This window comes from Lepidochelys kempii, chromosome 5, assembly GCF_965140265.1.
Source record: "Lepidochelys kempii isolate rLepKem1 chromosome 5, rLepKem1.hap2, whole genome shotgun sequence".
NCBI lineage: Eukaryota > Metazoa > Chordata > Testudines > Cheloniidae > Lepidochelys > Lepidochelys kempii.
The window spans coordinates 118,998,740-119,017,233 of record NC_133260.1 but is presented as its reverse complement, the minus strand read 5'-3'; positions in this window follow the sequence as shown (position 1 = coordinate 119,017,233).

The following is an 18,494-nucleotide window of genomic DNA, read 5'->3' as shown; positions in this document are numbered from 1 at the left end:
TTAGTGTCATCCGCAAACTTGCTGAGGGTGTAATCCATCCCATCATGCAGATCATTTATGAGGATGATGAACAAAACCAGTCCCAAGACCAAACCCTGGGGCACTCCGCTTGATACCAGCTGCCAACTAGAAATCAAGCCATTGCTCACTATCTATTGAGCCCGATGATCTAGCCAGCTTTCTATCCACCTTATAGTCCATTCATCCAACCCACACTTTTTTAACTTGCTGGCAAGAATACTGTGGGAGACCATATCAAAAGCTTTGTTAAAGTCAAGGTATATCACATCCACCACTTCCCCATATCCAGAGAGCCAGCTATCTCATCATGGAAGGCAATCAGGTTGGTCAGGCATGACTTGCCCTTGGTGAATCCATGTTGACTGTTCCTGATCAGCTTCCTCTCCTCCAAGTACTTCAAAATGGCTTCCATTTTCAATAGAATGCACTGCAGATTGTTGGCATCAAAAGGACTAATGAAGTTGCCCCAAAGGGACTGCGGGATACTTCTGGCTGATTCCCAGGACCTGAGTAAAGTGGGACTGTGTGTACACTAATGAGCAATAAGGCTCAGAACCTGTGTCCTGGCTTGATTGAGCTTGGAAACATCCAGCCCTGCAGGATCCTGGGACCCTCGGTCCAAGCCCTGGGTTAGTACAATTGCAGTGTAGACGCAAGGGTAGGGGGGTTTGCCTTGAGTTCAGCCTCAAGCCCGGTCTTACACATTGCATTATAGACGTACCCTTTTGTGTCAAAGCAGGTGGAAAACAGTTGGTTCTTCTCAGCTGAGGATTCCCATGACATGGAGGGTTTTCAGCTAGCTTCTTTGCCTCACTCCTCCACACCTGCAGAGGTGTGTTGCTGATGTATGCTGGTCTCTTGCTGGAGGATGGTCTGTTGGCCACTGGGAATGGACCTGGGACTTCTCTAAACTATGTCAGGGGCCAAGGTGGCACCTAGAGAACGCCATGATTTTGGGGCTTCAGGTGGGCCTGGCTGAGGAGTGAAGCCAAGTTATTTAATTGGTATACCTCACTGGAGCTTAAATCAAAGGATACTTCGTGTTTCAGTTGTTTAAAAATCACAGATAATGTCAATAAAACTAATGTAAATTCTCTCCAAGTCCTTCCCATGAGAGCTGTGTTCAGCTGAGCTTGTTCTCCATTACCATGCTCTACAGATTTAAATTCTCTGCTATGCTCCTGCATACATCAATTAGCACTGCCGCACAACGTGAAGAGGATCTTTCAGCACTCACACTGTGAACTGATGTACAAAAGCAGCTGCAGTACTTCTCAAAATGGGGAGACTTTCTGTGCTTGCCTACCAAAACTGAATGTTGTTTCCATTCACTTCAAGTGGGTTGACTGATTTTTTTCTAGATTCTAAATTGTGCCTTCACTGAGAGACACTCAAAGGTTGATATACTGTCACTACCAGTGTAGGCTTTGAAGGGTTTAATAACTTGTACTGTTTCCAAAACCTCTGTCTCTCCCTGGCTGATTAAAAAATGACCATTATGCTCCATATGGTGTTTTCTCTAGACCTGTGCTTAGCTACTTCCCATGCGGCTTAGAAGGTAAGTTGCCCTCTTTGACGGCCTTGTGCCTTTAAGCATTCACACTAATGTGTGTGTATGCTGGGCTACTTCCACAATGTCATGGTTGATGCTTTGTGTGATGAAGACAATGCTGTGACATTGTCACATGCAGCACTCTCCTTTCAAAGAGGAAACTTATTCATCCAACTGTTCCGCATTGTAGAAAGCAGCAAAAAGTCAAGGGCTTGAGTCTCTCTTATGCCGCAGCTCAGTGCAAGGGGAGTGGCAGGTAGGCGTTATGACAAGGAGTCAGTTGTGGTTTAATAGAGCCTGCACCCATGGAGGACAAACAGCGTGGTGCTCTGTCGGACCCTGCAACTGCCTTAATCTGCAACTACGTCCTACGCTGAAGTTGGAAGGTGACAGGTGCAGGTTCCGGAGCCAGCCCATCTGCACCAGCAGGGAGTTCTCTGCTAGCCAGTTCAAGACAGTTTTGATTTTTTTGTGCTACTCAGGAGGCACACATCTGATTAAAGAATCTAGCACTATGCCTTCCATCCTTTGATTACTGTGAAGGGGAATAGTGCTGAGGATTCAACCTGAGCTTGCAAGAGTGTTGTGCATGCCCACACCCCAGCAATAGCTGACACAAGGTCTGCTAAAGTACTCTTAAAGGTCTCCCCCAAGTGTTTTTCCCAAACAAATCCAGCTGGCATACTGCCCAAGCTGCAGGCTCTCCATTAAGCAAGGTGCATTTCAGGGTTTTTTCCCCAAGCACTTGCTCATGGTCCCTGAATAAGGTTATTTGGGTCTGCGATGGGCAATGCTGTGAACATCAGATTGTTGTAGTGTTCCGTAGTACTGGCTGAAAACAGTGTGTCTCTGGAGGTCACAAAACTTAAAGTAATTTTGGACATTGGTTGTTTCATCAGAGATAACTGACACAGAGGTTGTTCAGTGCGGATGGATATGGGCATGAGGGAGAAAATTGTTGTCTTTATTCCCATGGTGCATCTGTGCCAGACCATGGGCATAAGCTTGATGAACAACTTTGGGGCTGCTCTAGCTTATTCCAGTGGCCTACGGTCGGCATGGGACCGTACACCAGTTATGAATTGGCAGAGTACCAGGTGCATTGCACCCTCTGTGTTGTGTGTGCATGGTGATGTGCAGTTGCACAGGAGCCGGTAATGACACTTTGCCAGCTGAGAGCTCCTCTACACAAGGGTAACTCTTAGCTGGGCAGTTTGGGCCACAGTTCACCACTTTGCTCCATGTGAAGAGTGCAAAGTGGCCAGAACATGAGGAAAGAAAGCAGGCCTATTTCTGTTTAACGTGGTAACATGATAATCCAACATTCTGTAGATAATCAGTGTATGCAACCCTTTGAAGGATTAGTATAAACTCAGTGGATTTTAGATTGCTTCCAGGCAGAGATGAGTTATCCAAAACACTCGGAGTGGCATTTGAATTCACCAAATTTATTGAAACACATCTTGGGTGCACTTAACTTTCACAGACACCCGTTTTCCCACAGGTGGGAAATGGGGTGGGGGCGTTACTGAAAATGTTCCACCCTGGCCAGAAAAACGGCTAGGGCCTCCTGCCTTAGAGTATGCAGCGACTCAGCCTGATAGGCTTATAAAAAAGAGCAGCTCCTCTAGGGAAAGCAGTGTAACTGGGACTGCCCTGTCTTGAAAGGGACTAAACCTTTCAGTAGTATGGGGAGGCGGCAGACTCTAAGCAAACCTTGGGAACAAATCATAGGTTTTGTCTAAGTACTAGATCCTTCTCCCTGCTGCGTAGGTGAGCTAGGAAGCAAAGGAGACATAGAACCAACCACCTTCACCAATACAAACAGCAGGGCATGCTCTCTTCCTTAGCATTCCTGAGATCAGGAGGAAGGACAATGCACCCAGGAAGCATTCCCACTCAAACAACATGCATCCAGGAGTTATGAGCGCTGCTAGTGAGCCTCCTGGCCATCTTCTGGGATGTTGTGATTAATTCTATGTGCATACCTTCAGCTGGCAAGAATCCTAAAACCACTACTAAGTGCTTTCTCCTGAAAAGAGAGAAGAGCCAGAGATGCCATGAAGTCCAGTAGGGGCTTAAGTAGCGCTCAGCTGTTTTATGTGGAAAGTGCTCTGATATTATGGTGATGGGCAGCAGTGTGAAACCCACGGAGGATAATGAAAATACCACCCCGACTGTGTTATCCTAGTTTCTGCAACAGTCATTGACATCTGTGGGAGTTGGCCAAAGTAAAATCTGAAGAATTTTGGCCTGTGTGTATCTGCTTAATTTTTTGTGGGTTTTTGTCTATCAAGGCTGCATTGTATAAAGAGTCAGACTCCAAGCGACCAGGGCACAGACTTGCTTTTGACACTGGCTGTAATGAGGCCACATTATCACCTATATAAATTCTGCCTACAACCCTTGTGCCTGTTCTGTTTCGGCCAATCACTTTGTAATCTGTTTTATAAAGATTTGGTGCTTTATATTTTTATGCATGCTGTCCCCATGTAGCTTATACTCCTCCTGGTCATCATCCTCTCAATAACACGGTCAGATTAAAAATAGGGGGTGTCCTGCTCTACCTTGACTTTGAGATAGATAATTAGCTAACTGATAGGCATGGGCGGGAGGAGGGGGGATAGGTTTATCAGCTGGCTTGCCCACCATCATGCAAATGTAGTGCTTACCTAAGGTTTGTAAAGTATAATCAATTATTTTATGAATGCATATCTCAGGCTTTCTAGGGGAAAGAGAGTTTAGATGTATTGTGTGTTTTTAAACAGAGATTTCTTATTGGAATAACTCTGAAAACTACTAGGTTAAATACTTTCCATCAAATGCAAAGCAATTAAAAAGATGTATAAATAGGCTATAATGAATCATCTAGAGGTTAGATACATTGAATTACTGTCTTGTTTATATACTTCTTGATGCAAGCACCTATAAATGACATTCTTCTTTCCGTAAGCACCTGTTCCTGGTAGAAACAGGAGTTATATTGATTTGCTGCAATTTATCTTCTCCCTGGATTTTGGTCTTGACAGTGTGAGAAGATTAATTGGAATTAATAGCATTTGCACAGCTAATTAAAGTCACTCTTCCTAAAGTCAAATCAATTCCTGTAATCAAGGAAGTGACAAAGTCTTGCTTACTTGCTGCAGTCTTCATGTAAATGTTCTTTGGTTGAATAAGCATCTTTGCAATCATTAGAGATTGAACACAGAAACTACTTAGGTTACCTGGCACTTTCCCCAGTACTTAAAAAGCAGAGTTTACAAAGAAATGGTTTATATTCATTTACACAGATAATACAATGCAATGTATTTTAAAAAATAGAGAGACCACACATATTCTTTTCTCATGATTCTGCAGGAAACCTTTCAGAGATTTAGGTAATTTCCTCTTTTTTTGACTTGAGTGGAAAGTTAAAGTTTGGGGCTCCAAGGGCTACTCCAATTAGGAAGAGAAATTAATGATGGAATCTGGTACCCTTGATGCAGTATTGTGTATTTACAAAGCAAGTACTAAGTACTATTTCCACTAACAGAGGAGGAACTCACACACACTCCTTAACCAAAGACAATACCCAGCAGAGCTTTCTGCCGACATACATTCCTGAGTTGCCTTGGTTGTGCCTCATCTTTTGGACTTTTATTGTTTCTTACTTTAACCTGCATGAAGGGCAGCTGCTGCACTCATCAGTTTAAGGGGTTCTCCCAAGCCTATAACAGTAGTTGTCTGTGTATGTGAGTCAAACCTGTTTACATGTTCCCCGCAAACAAATACATGGGCGTAGTATCAGGAAATGGTTTCTCCCACACCGTCATGATACAGGCCCTCTTGAGAATCATACAAAATAGGATATTAGCACTTGAATGGATAAGAGCATCTCAAAATGAAAATATAAAGAGGGCTGAGCGCTGAGCAGAACAGAATGGCCATTTTGCTACTCAACATGTATAAGGCATGTTCAGAAACTCTCCTATGGAAAAATAAAATTGCAGGTCTGGCTGCCCTCTTCTGGAGGGAATCATACTGCTGAACAGAGTGTCATGAACCCCGTGCTGCTAACTAAATACCAGATCCTGCAATTGACTCTGCATGGGAAGAGCCTTGCATTCCCATGGAGCCCCACTGACTGCAGTTGAACCCTGGGTGGGTGCAAGGGTCTGCCTGCATTGCAGCAATAGGGCCTACCTGATTCTTCTTTTCAATCAAGTGTGCCTTTGGATATGGAGCAGGGGAATTCATGGTCTACTTCCATTGTTGCTCTGAGCTGATTTATTTATTTGATATATGCAATCTGGTCAAGCCAAGCCAGAGCATTCTTATCTGCGATGTTCAAGGCATGAAGACCTCCAGGAAGTTGAGTCATTTTGTAGTCCATAGCAATGTGTGTCATGGTTTGTGGCTGCCCACACTGACACAGTGGGCTGCCTCTAAAACACCATCAGAATTCCACTGCAGCACAAATTCCATATCTGGTATGAAACTGGTTCAGAAGGCTCCATTGCTTTTGCAGTAAATCAAACCCAGCTTGACGATGAGTGGGGTCCGAGACGAGCTAATTATTTATCACTTTCTCTGTGGACCATGGAGCTCGCCGTGCATCCTCTACTGTCAATCCCTCATCCAGTAAACTTATCCACAATGGGCAACATGAGGGCAGATGACCACATGGTGGAGATGATGTGTGTTCATGAGGTGAAGAACAGTGACAGCAGTAAAGTTCCTGGGTGACTGTGGATTCATTACAATGGACTTTCTGTTTGTCTGCTGTATGTTTTACCAGAATTATACATAGCACTCTATTATTGAAGTGGAAGTTGTTAGGGAATTAAACCACAATTCACTTCTGGTATAAGTGTAATTGCAGGCTGCATTTCCTTTACATGAATCTGGATCCCTGGTTAAAATATATTTGTCATCTTTAGGTTTAAATGGTATCCATTTGGGAATAGTGTGGGGTGAATACTATGAGGGGAAAAAATCTGAACAACCCTGTGAATGAAACCTGTGATTTGTGGAATTCACGCAACCCCATTTGTGACCTTTTCTGTGAGTGTAATGTTGTTTGCCAGAATGTATGTGGGTAGAGGGAGCACTGCTAATATTCATGTGTTATAAATATTTGCACAAATATTTGCACCAGTGTGCACATGACAATCTTGAAAGCTGTTTGTGTCTTTTGATTATCATCCAATCAGGGAGCAGAAACAATGCCAAATGAATTAGGTAACCCATCAGATGGTGCACATATAAGTTATAAGAAATAAATAATTGGGGGAAAAAACATAAGAGCTCCATAGTCTGCGATGCATTCACATAAAACCGTTGCTGAATAACAAGCCAGTTAATTCAAATTACAGTTAGTTCTCAATTAGGGGAAGGAGTTGGTTACACTGATTGAATAAATTGTTCATTCGAAATTGTTCATTCCATAATCTTCTCCTGTCTATACCTTTGGGTTGTGAACAGGTGCTGACATTAAGATTTATGGGATACCCGCTGTCAGGGTTGATAAGCAGAGCTAGACTCTGTGCTTTGCAGATCTCACAGCCACAATCTTCTTCTCACGTCAGTTTGGAGAACTAAATATCTAGAGGGGAATTTGAGTTTAAATAAAAGCAACTCTCTCGACATTTTCTTTAAGATGACAGCCTTGACAATATAAATGGCTATTCACTGATATAAACTAATCACTGAAGTTGAAAGTTAAAAGTAAGCTGGAGTCCGTTTCTGAATCGGGAATAGTGTGTGGCCGTGAGGGAAACCTGAACCTGTATTCACCCATTTTTTATGTCCACTGTTCAATTAAGTTTAGGAATTGCAAAGAAACATTTTGCTACCCTCTTTCTCCCCAAAACTGGAGGCAAATCCTGTGCTCACGGATAGAAATCAATGCATTTGAAGAAGGCAGCGAAAAAAATCTAGTTTCACTTGAACCACCCAAAATGCTAAGATCAGGCTCTGTTTACATGTATTCAGAACAGAGAATTTAGAAGTGTGTGACTCATTTATCTTCCTTATCAAAGGTTCAACCCTTTTCCTTGCAGAGAACATGACTAGCCATCTTTGTCCACCCACTGTTAATCTGCCCTATTAATTTTCTTTTTGGTAAGGACAAGTTGATACTGAAATGTTTCCAAAGATGCTGGTTAAAATCTGGAATATCCAGTCCTTGTCAAAAGACAGACTCCCATTCAAGTCAGAGATCCTTGCTTATCCAATGAACCATGGGTTGAATATACTATTAAAAGAATTGTGGAAGCAATTCTGTAGTTATGGATTGAGATGGCACTTCTCAAATTTGGGGCATTCATTAGTTTCTCAAATGTAGTCATTTGGGTTGAAAAATAAAATAAATAGCTTTATGGCAATTTCCCCTCCATTTTTGGCCTTACCAGAAACAAGTTTGTTGTTTTTTTAAAGGTACTTCTGAATTTGAAGTGGAGGAGGGGATTTCTTAGCAAAAAAGAAGTTTCGGTTTCTGTGTTATTCTCAGACTTGGCATTCATTTAGTCCTGAATGAGGATGAATACCTTGGCATTGCATTAAAAGACGTTTGTGACTGAATATTCCAAATTAATGTTTTTTAATAGCCTGGTAAGAAAACACAGAGCACAGTTGAGTTTCTATGGAAGTTAGTGGAAGTGGGCTTGAGCCTAAAGTATGTTCTTCCTGATTGAAAAAGGTTCAATAATTTGCAATTGCTCTGAATGGCTGGCGGTGCTGATATCTGAAAGACTAGACTTAGATCATTTAAATGTTTGATCATTCTCCGTCCATCTTAGGTACTTACATGGCTCTTGTCACCGTAGTATCTGGGCACCTAACAATCTAATATATTTATTCTCGCAACACTGCTGTGAGGGAGGGCAGTGCTATTATATCCATCGTACAGATGGGGAACTGAGGCATGTAACCTCTGAATTGCCCCAGAAGTTTGTGGCAAAGCAGTGAATTGAACTGGGTCTTCTGAGTGCCAGCTTTGCACTCTAAGCACTGGATCATCCTTCTGTCAAATTTACAGTGATTCTCACGTCTTCAGTGATTATGGTTGGAGGGATGAGGACGGCTATTTAAAGCTTTATAAAGCAGTGTTTTAGAAAACCTCTAAATCATTGGGTATTATTTGCCTTTTCCTTGTCAACACCCTTATCCGTGCAGCAATAGCCCTTCTTAACTATCCAGTTTGTCACCAGTGCATAATCATACAATTATGAACAATAGGCCATACCATATATTTAAATTGCGAGCTCCTTGGGGCAGGAACAATATTTTTGTTCTGTTTGTGTACAGAAACATAGCACAATGGGGTCCTGGTCCAACACCAGGTCTCCCATTATTAATATGTCATAATAATCAGGAATAATACAAACTAATATAGTGTGAGGGAAGACCATTATTTTATATAACCATAGGTGCCCACATATATAGCATTTTGTATTGAATTATATGCTTTCACACTGTTTTAATATGGAATCTTCAGTGAGTGTCCTTAAGGCCCATTCCTGCTCCCATTGAAGATGAGAATGTGGGGCTTAAATCAGCAGATATAAATGAACTGAAGTCAGTGGAGTTCTACTGAATTATGCCAGATGAGGATCCGGTCAACAATCTACATTATGCATTAGGCTTTATGGGTCAAATCCTGCTTCAGTGGCTGAAGTGACAAAAACTAAACACCAACAACATTGATCTCAGTGGGATCAGGATTTGGTCCTATATGTCGAGGTGATTATGTACTGAAAAACCCCATGGTAGGAGGTAAAGTTTGCTAAGGGACACTTTAACGACTAATTTCCTGACTTTTGTGCATTTAAATTCTCAGCCTTACAGCTATATTAAAATATCTTCCTGGAAATAGGGAATTTCTACCATAACTACTGCTTATGAGGGTATATAATTTCTAGTACAAGGTTTCCCATGCACTGGCATCCAGTCCTTTCCATTGCCAGGCTGTTGATACCTTGATGTTTGCTGGGCTGTTGTCATTTACTCCACAGCACTTTCCCACCTATCCTCTTGCATAATCTGGCCCTGAAAATGTTAACATCTTAAATTTCTCTGCAGTTTCTGCTTGAAACTGTGGGGCAGTGGAAAGAAGTCAGGACATGGCTAGGAGGACACTGATGTAGGGAGGAGGTGAGCCAGAATCAGTAGCTGTCCGTCCGCTCAGGGGAGCACTTGCATTGTCATGCCAACTGAAGAATTGGCAACACCAGTGACCAATCATATTATTTCCACTGTAGTGTATATGCATTGTTTTAATTATGGCAAAATTACCCGCTAAATACCTCATAAGTCCTGTGATTTTTGTTGTAATTATTCCACACTAATAATTCCAATTACAATATGTGCAATATTGTCTTTTGTTTGAAGACAGAGAGTGAAATGTTCTCTTGTTTCCAACCAGAGTCTGTCAGTCAGCCAGCGTGGGTGGGAAGCAGCAGTATGAAAGGAGCTTGGCTCTAGCTCTTGTTTGAGGATGCTGCTATGGTCCAGGTAGAAGGTAAAAGGGAGGCTGGAGGGACATTTATAGCTGAGCTTGGTCAAGCAGGAGTGAATCTTGGTGGGATAGGGACTGAAAAGTGTAGGAAACAATGTTCCCTCTTATTTTTGACAGGCCGTGTGCGCAAAAAGATTCTTCTGTGCAAATTTTTGACAGGCCGTGTGTGCAGCAAATTGTTGTGCTTCTGTGCAATTGTTTGTGTGTGTGGTGTTTTGCCATGTATGTGGGGTTTAGGATCTGTGTGCGCGCGTACACGCGCCCAGCTTAGAGGGAACAGTGACACTGCTTGCTATGCAACCCCAGGGTCAAAGCCTTGGACTTGAATACCAGTAAGGTCCCCTTTTGTTAGAAGCAAACAATGGGAAAAAGCCAAATAGATAAGGCAGTGCTGTGGAAGTTTCATTTGTGGCAAATAGACTGACAAGTAAGAGTGGTCAATAACCTATTTCGATAGTCAGTGTAAGAAAGTCTGGCACATGGTGGGCACTACCAGAGTTCCTAATAATAATAGAAAAAATGCATTATTTTTCTTGCCTATAGAAATGCCACTAAGAGCAACTGACAGCCACATAAGTGCATGGTTGTGGAATGTTAAATAAGAGTGTTAGCGATTCCAAATGAGAAGAGAGTCAATCAGAAGGAAACCAACCTGATGTTCATACTTTGAGGCATTTTGCACACAGAATAGCAATTACCACGTACAAGCTGTGCTCAAGTATGAACACAAGTAGTAGTCGGACTATAAATGAATTACTACAAACTTAATTGTTTTACATTCTTTACTGTGAAATGATTAATAAAGGCAGCTTGAAAAGTACAATTTTCTCAGAAATCAATAGCATTTCAAAGGTTTGCGGTCTAGCCATATTAAAAAATAACCTTGATCCTATCTATCTATGGGTGTGTGCGCATACATATATAAGCTTATGCTGTCTGTTCCGCCTGAGGGATCTATTCTTTGACCACCTTTTTGGCTTATGAAGGGTGAAGGAGGGAAACTGGCTTGCTGCTGAAATTTAAGCAGAAAAGCAATGCATACTATCACTCTAGCTTTATTTTCTCCTATATGGAATTCTCTGGATCATACTGTACTTATTAGGACATCCCTGGATATTAAAGACAAGATGCAGCAAAATAAGGACAAAGGATACAGAAATTAGGAGGACCTTGCCAAAATATGAATGATTTTCACATTGTATTCCTTGCCTGTATGTATGGCTTAAACAGTCAACAGACAATATCCATGGGGGCATTGTGGATCATGTGGTGTGTCCATAAACAACACCCTATACCAGAAACCTACTGACCGCTATACTTACCTACCTGCCTCCAACTTCGATCCAGGACACACCACACGATCCCTTGTCTACAGCCAAGCACTAAGGTACAACCACATTTGCTCCAATCCCTCAGACAGAGACAAACATATACAAGATCTCTATCAAGCGTTCTTAAAACTACAATACACACCTGGGGAAGTGAGGAAACAGACTGACAGAGCGAGATGGGTACCCAGAAGTCACCTACTACAGGACAGGCCCAACAAAGAAAGTAACAATGCCACTAGCCGTCACCTTCAGCCCCCAACTAAAACCTCTCCAGCGCATCATCAAATATCTACAACCTATCCTGAAAAAATGATCCCTCACTCTCACAGATCTTGGGAGACAGGCCAGTCTCATGTGGACATCCTATGCAAATAGGACTTCCATTGTGTTGGCTTAAAATGCTTCATTTACACATGAACTGAGTCAGACAGGAGTGTGTGTGTGTTTGTGTATATCGATCTCGATCTATATATGCATATTAATATAGCTATACATAATATAGCTATATCTATATCTCCTCTGTCTGGCAGAAACCTATCTGTGAGCCCTGCCTAGATTCAGACTTGCAGGAACATATTTTCAGTGTCATACTCACAGCTTCTTACATGGTATTTGTACGTACGTTTCACAGTGATATTAATGAACAGCGTGACCCTGCGTTTTATGGAAGGCATCGCATGACATTCTTTATGGATAAATATTATGAAAGCAGTGCACTAGATGTAGTGAGTTTGTCAGGCCTGTTAGGAGTTACTGTCATAGAGCAGTGAACCCTCTGCCAGTTGGCACTGTGGGGTTATTAGGGTCACACTTCTTTCTAAGCAACAGTAACTTCTATATGCCAGTCTAAGGAAAACTAGCCAGCAGATTTATTTCACTTTTACATCTACATTTGCAAAAAAAAAAAAAGATGGGCACAGATTAACTGTGGAATTGTTCCGCTTTAGGAGTTTGAGATTTTAACCTTATATAATTTGGACTTTACCTCAAAACAAAACAAAACCTTAAGAAAGAGAGAGAATGACTTAATTTCTTAATTGCAAATAAGATTTAAAATGTCCTAACTTGGATGAGGTCAGAAAATTCCTAGTATCAGTTAGTTTAAAAAGTTATATAGAAAAGCTTTACACTATATTGACAGGTTTCAGAGTAACAGCCGTGTTAGTCTGTATTCGCAAAAAGAAAAGGAGTACTTGTGGCACCTTAGAGACTAACCAATTTATTAGAGCATAAGCTTTCGTGAGCTAAATTGGTTAGTCTCTAAGGTGCCACAAGTACTCCTTTTCTTTTTACACTATATTAAAAACTGAAATTACTTTTATTCATACAACATTAATTTTGTTCAGTAGTTAGTGTTATCTTCACAATATAACTCATTCTAATTAGCACACAGAGCAAACCTCTAGAAAAGGGAGGGTTGACAGTAAATATGCTAATCAACTCCATAAAGGCATAAATCTCTGAAGGTAACTTGTGCTGAGGGCCTGATGGGGCTTAAGCACTACGTAAGTTCCACATAAGCCTTTTGCTGACACTTGGCACATGGGTGAATTTCTACATAGCATTCTTAGAGAATCACAAAATGAAATTAATGGCACGGCACCGATTTCCATGTGCAGAAGTGTATTTTTTGCACTGCGCTGGGAGCAAACCGGGAAGCTAGTTGTGACTCAGCCATAATCTCCTTTCTGGCTCACCTAATGCTCTGGTGAGGTTGCCTCCTACCACAGCTACGTGCTATGGGAACTATACGTCCTCTAAGCAGGGGTTCTCAAACTTCATTGCACCAGGACCCCTTTCTGACAACAAAAATTACTATATGACCCCAGGAGAGGGGACTGAAACCTGAGCCCACCCCAACCCTGCTATCCCAGGCCAGAGGAGGTGGCGGAGGAGGGGCAAAATCAAAGCCCAAGCAGGGGGCCTGTAACCTGAGCCCCCTGCTCACAACTGAAGCCCTCAGGCTTTGGCTTCAGCCCGAGGCGGTGGGGCTCAGGCTTCTGCTTCAGCCCTTGGCCCCAGCAAGTCTAAGCCAGCCGTGGCAACCCCTTTAAAACTGGGTTGCAACCCAGAGTTTGAAAACCACTGCTCTACCGTATCGCTGTAGCTGTCCTACCTGGTATGTTGCGTCAGGCTCAGCTATGCAATTGGGGAGTGGGGTGAACTAGTCATGAGAGTTTGGCTAATGCTGTGTGCTTTTAAAAATCCCATCCTAATACCATTACATTGAAATGAAAAACAGAACGGTGTGAAAGATGAAAAAAATCATCCAATTTTTAAACTAATCCACCTGAAGCAAGTTCATGACACTTTTGCATTTGCTTGCTTAGAATCTTGTACTGCACACTGGCAGGAATATTCACCAAAACAAAATATCTGTGGAAACATACTTTTAAATTCATGACTGCAAGTATTCTTACAGGAAGCCTGATTTTTTGTTTTGTTTTTTATAGTTTAAGGACATGTTCAATCAAACCCAGAACATCTATTATTTTCAACAAACACTCCACAAATGAGATGCTAGAGTTTTTCAATGAAATTATTTGGTGAATGGTTTTGAAGAACTGATACATTCACAGATAATCACAGAAAGAAAAAGAGGTGAAATTGACTGAATAAATTATGCATTACAAATTATTCATTCACCTCTAATTAAAAACAATAAACATTGCCTCATAAATGTTTAAGCTCAACAAAGATTATCGCTGACGCTACACCAGTTGAATTAAACTCATTTGGATCAGTTCACGTCTATACAAGATATGTTGGCATAGTTCTGATCTCTTTTAAATTGCTTGGGTTCTTTCAGAAACTAAACTATTTTTGCCATGTAGTCTGGGGAACGAATAAAGCCAAAGGGCACAGATGCACCAAGAGGCTCTATCTAATAAAATCTTAAAAGATAAGAGTATGTGTTAAGAGGAGTGATAAAACTTGAGTACAGTGATTTATTTCTTATGGGAGTGATTTCAACACAGAGTAGCACAGCAAAGGGCCCAAATCATTGCTCCGGGAAGTACTTTATATCTGTATGTTAGATGGTTGAAATCTATAATCAAATGTTGCATATATTTGAAACTGATAAACCGCTGAACTATGAAATTGTTCTGTACAATCTTGAGTGTTCTTGAAAAATGGTTCAGCTTTTGATTGACTTTGCTGCCTTTGGCACTGTTAGAACAGATTTTGCAGTGGCTCTATTGTCCCCGACTAAACATGAGTCAAGTCAGTCTCTGACACGAAAACTAATATTTCCATGCCCTTTTCTGCTCCAGAACTCCTGATGATAATGCTTGTGCAGTAGCCCGTCTCTCTATTCTGCCAGTGGATGACACTATTGCATATTGAAACACAGCTTAATTTAGCACAATAGCCTTCCAGGCAGAATGATATTCACTTAATTTTGATCCAGTTAGTGGGCAATGTGATAAAACACTAAGGGGTGTTAAAGGACCCTTGGAAACCAATTTAGTCAAAATCTTAACATTTAAAAGGTTATAATTGGAAGGTTGACTTTCCCACACTAAAGTCCAAATGCAGCCTGTGCCCTTGTATAAGATTAATTGACGAGAAAGAAATGGACTCTCCACCCAATTCAATTTCACTTTTAATATTGCCCAGCAGACAGCAAAAAATCAAAATTGTAACACAATGCACTGAATACATTCCACTGCTAATTGCATTCAAATATCGGTGAAGTAGCATGTCTCGTGTGAGCTATATGTTCCCAGAAGCCTGAACACTAAGTTCTCCTGCACACTGTAACAATACTGTGCCTTCTCCCTTCACAGATCTGCATTCTTGTGCTTGCTAAACATTATACTTACAGCAATTCCAAATGCAGAATTTTCTGTTTTCTCGCTTTTATTTTTAACATTATGTGGACAAATACTTTTTACAAAAATATTTTTTTCTTTAAAGTTTCCCCAGTATATTCTTTTACTCTGCATTTATTCTTGGTTTGCCTAGTCACCTATTCCCTATTATTTCTAATTCCATTCATATCATTGTCCAAAATTAAAAGATTAAGTGACGTTTTAAGGAAACAAGAACTATTCCTTTTGAATTCCTCTAAGCATTCTCTAAAGCAGGGGTGGGCAAACTAAGCCCGGGAACACATCCTGTCCTCCAGACATTTTAATCCAGCCCTTGAAGGCCCAACTCCGCACAGCTCCCAGAAGCAGTGGCATGTCCCCCCTACAGCTCCTACATATAGAGGCAGCCAGGGGGCTCTGCACGCTGCCCCCGCCCCAAGCGCTGCCCCCACAGCTTCCATTGGCCGGGAACCACAGCTAATGGGAGCTGCAGGGGTGGTACCTGCCGACAGGGCAGCACGCAGAGCTGCCTGGCCGCACCTCCCGGTAAGAGCCAGCGGGGGGACATGCCACAGTTTCTGGGAGCTGCTTGAGGTAAGCACCACCCAGAGCCTGACCCACTCTGTGACCTCCTTCCCGAGCCCTGATCCCCCTCCTGCCCTCTGAACCCCTCATTCCCAGGTCAGAGCACCCTCCTGAATCCCCAACCCCACCCCAGAGCCCACACCCCTAGCTGGAGCCCTCCTGCTCTCCCACAACCCAACCCCCAATTTCGTGAGCATTCATGGCTTGCCATACAATTTCCATATCCATATGTGGCTCTCGGGCCAAAAAGTTTGCCCAGCCCTGCTCTATAGCATCCAGTCTAAAATCTCCAGAAGTCTTCAGTTTTAGCAGGTTTTAGCTTCCTATCCCAATCTCAGAACCTGTCCCACTGGTTCTGTCCCTGGCTAAATTTCAAACTATAAGAGTTCTGTTTTCAAGTTGAGATTGAGATGGTTCTGAAATCTCAGTTGAAAACAGCATCCTCGTCAGATTTAAGTCTGAAGTGATGGAAAAATTTCATAAAGAACAGCACATTTGGGGAGTGAAATTTCACTAGAATAGCTTGCGGGATTTCAGAACTACCGAGATCATCCTGAACGTTAACCCTAATTTGTTCTCGAGCCCAGGTTATGAATTTTAGCTTAAACTTAATTCAGCTGCAGCTCCAAGCATCCATAATCCAAGCATCTATTGCTATTTAAAATATCAGTCCAAATATTTTTCTTGTTCTCCCCCCCCCCCTCCCTGCCCCCAGTTTTTAAGCCTTTTCTGTCCCTAATTAATTTTAAAATATTGCTTAACCATTTCTAGACTGGGGTTTTTCTAAGTAGCTAAATGGAGTTTGGTATCCAACTTCCATTGAACTTTGGCTGACTAATCCCCTTTTGTTACTTTGAAAATACAAGGTTCAATGGCTAAGGCTTCTGCAACCACCCACCCCAGGATTCTGAATATTCAGGAGAAGGGTGTCTCACTATCACTCACTGAGACACTGAAGAGTGCATTCAGTGGTGGAAATGGTCCCTTTTCTTTTTCCCAGATCATTATCAGGCACTTGAGTTAAAGGAGAATTTTTTTTTCAATTGCCATAATATGAGAGTAAAAGAAAAATTAAGTTGGAAGCAAAAATAAGCAAATGCAAAAGGATAAGAGAATAGGGAAATGGGGCCTAATCCAAGGCCTGATAAAGTCTGTGGAAGGATTTCCATTGTTTTCAATGGACCCTGGACCAGGCTCACAATGGCAAAATGAGAGCATCATTGGTTAAACAGAAGGAGAGTGAATGCTAAAAGAGGCAGGAAAAATAAAAGTCCACATTAAGGCATCTGGAAAAACTATAAACTACAATGGTATATTGTATGCTGCTAATAAAATGCTCAGAAAGTACAGGCAAAATGGTAGGACTACACCTTCATTTGCAATATGATGGTTTATGCAGAATAGAAAATGCTTTAGAATGTCTTCAAATACTAAGCTTTGTCCCAAAAGAGCATATTAGTGGCCACTTAAGACAGAAAATAAGTATTGCTTGCTGCAAGAGAGGTGTTTAATGACACTGAAATTGTTCAATTAATTAAAAACCTTTCATTGTATGAAGGCTGCTGTTGTTCCTAATGTTCCTCTTAATATAACAAATTATTGACTTTTTCCCATTTAGATACTAAGATCTCATTTCCAGCTAGAGATAACTGAGTGCTGTAGGAAATGACAAATCCCAGCAGGACTTCCTACCTCTTAAAACCATGGGTAAGATTCTCATCTTACTCACAGTGTTGTAAAATTGGAATAAATCCACTGAAGTCAGTAGAGTTATTCTGCACTTACACAAGTGTAACTAAGCTGAGAATCCATCCCTGTGTATGAATAAGCCAGAGGCTAGCTGAAACAGCATTCTTGCTTTAAGCAGTAGCAATGTAAACAGTGAAACTATGTGAGAATTGCAATTTTGGGAAGGGTGATTATCCACATCCTTTTTCATTGCTTTCCATTATTTCCAAAGAACTATCTGGTGTATAGCCATTCATAGAATCATAGAAGATTAGGGTTGGAAGAGACCTTAGGAGGTCATTTAGTCCAACCCCCTGCTCAAAGTAGGACCAAACCCAACTAAATCATCCCAGCCAGGACTTTGTCATTTGTTGTGCCTTTTGCCTTCCCTTCTGCAGCTGCCGGTGACTGTGCCGGTATAAAGGGAAAGGTGATGTTTGCCCAGTCCAAGGCCTCTGGATTCTTCTTAGTGAAATGGATTTGGTCACTGTGACTTAAGCAAAACAACTGATGAGCCCTATTTTGGTAGATCCTCCTCATTATGAACATCTCAGGAATGGAGGTTGTTGGTAACTATGAAATGTTCATAACTCAACAAAACATTATATTTGTTCTTTCAGATGTTTACAGCTGAACGTTGGCTTAATACAGTTTTGAAAGTTTACTATCCAGAAGAAAAATGCTGCTTTTAACCATTTAATTTAAATGAAACACGCACAGAAACAGTTTCTTTACCTTGTCAAATCTTTGTTTTAAACTTTCCCTTTATATTTTTTTAGTAGTTTACATTTAACACAGTAGTACTGTATTGTACTTGTTTTTTTTTTTTTCTCTCTGCTGCTGCCTGATTCGTACATCTGGTACCAAATCAGGTGTGTGGGTGACCGGTCAGTTCATAACTATGGTGTTTGTAACTCTGAGGTTTTACTGTATCATTAACTAGACTCAGCTCAAAATCCCAGGTC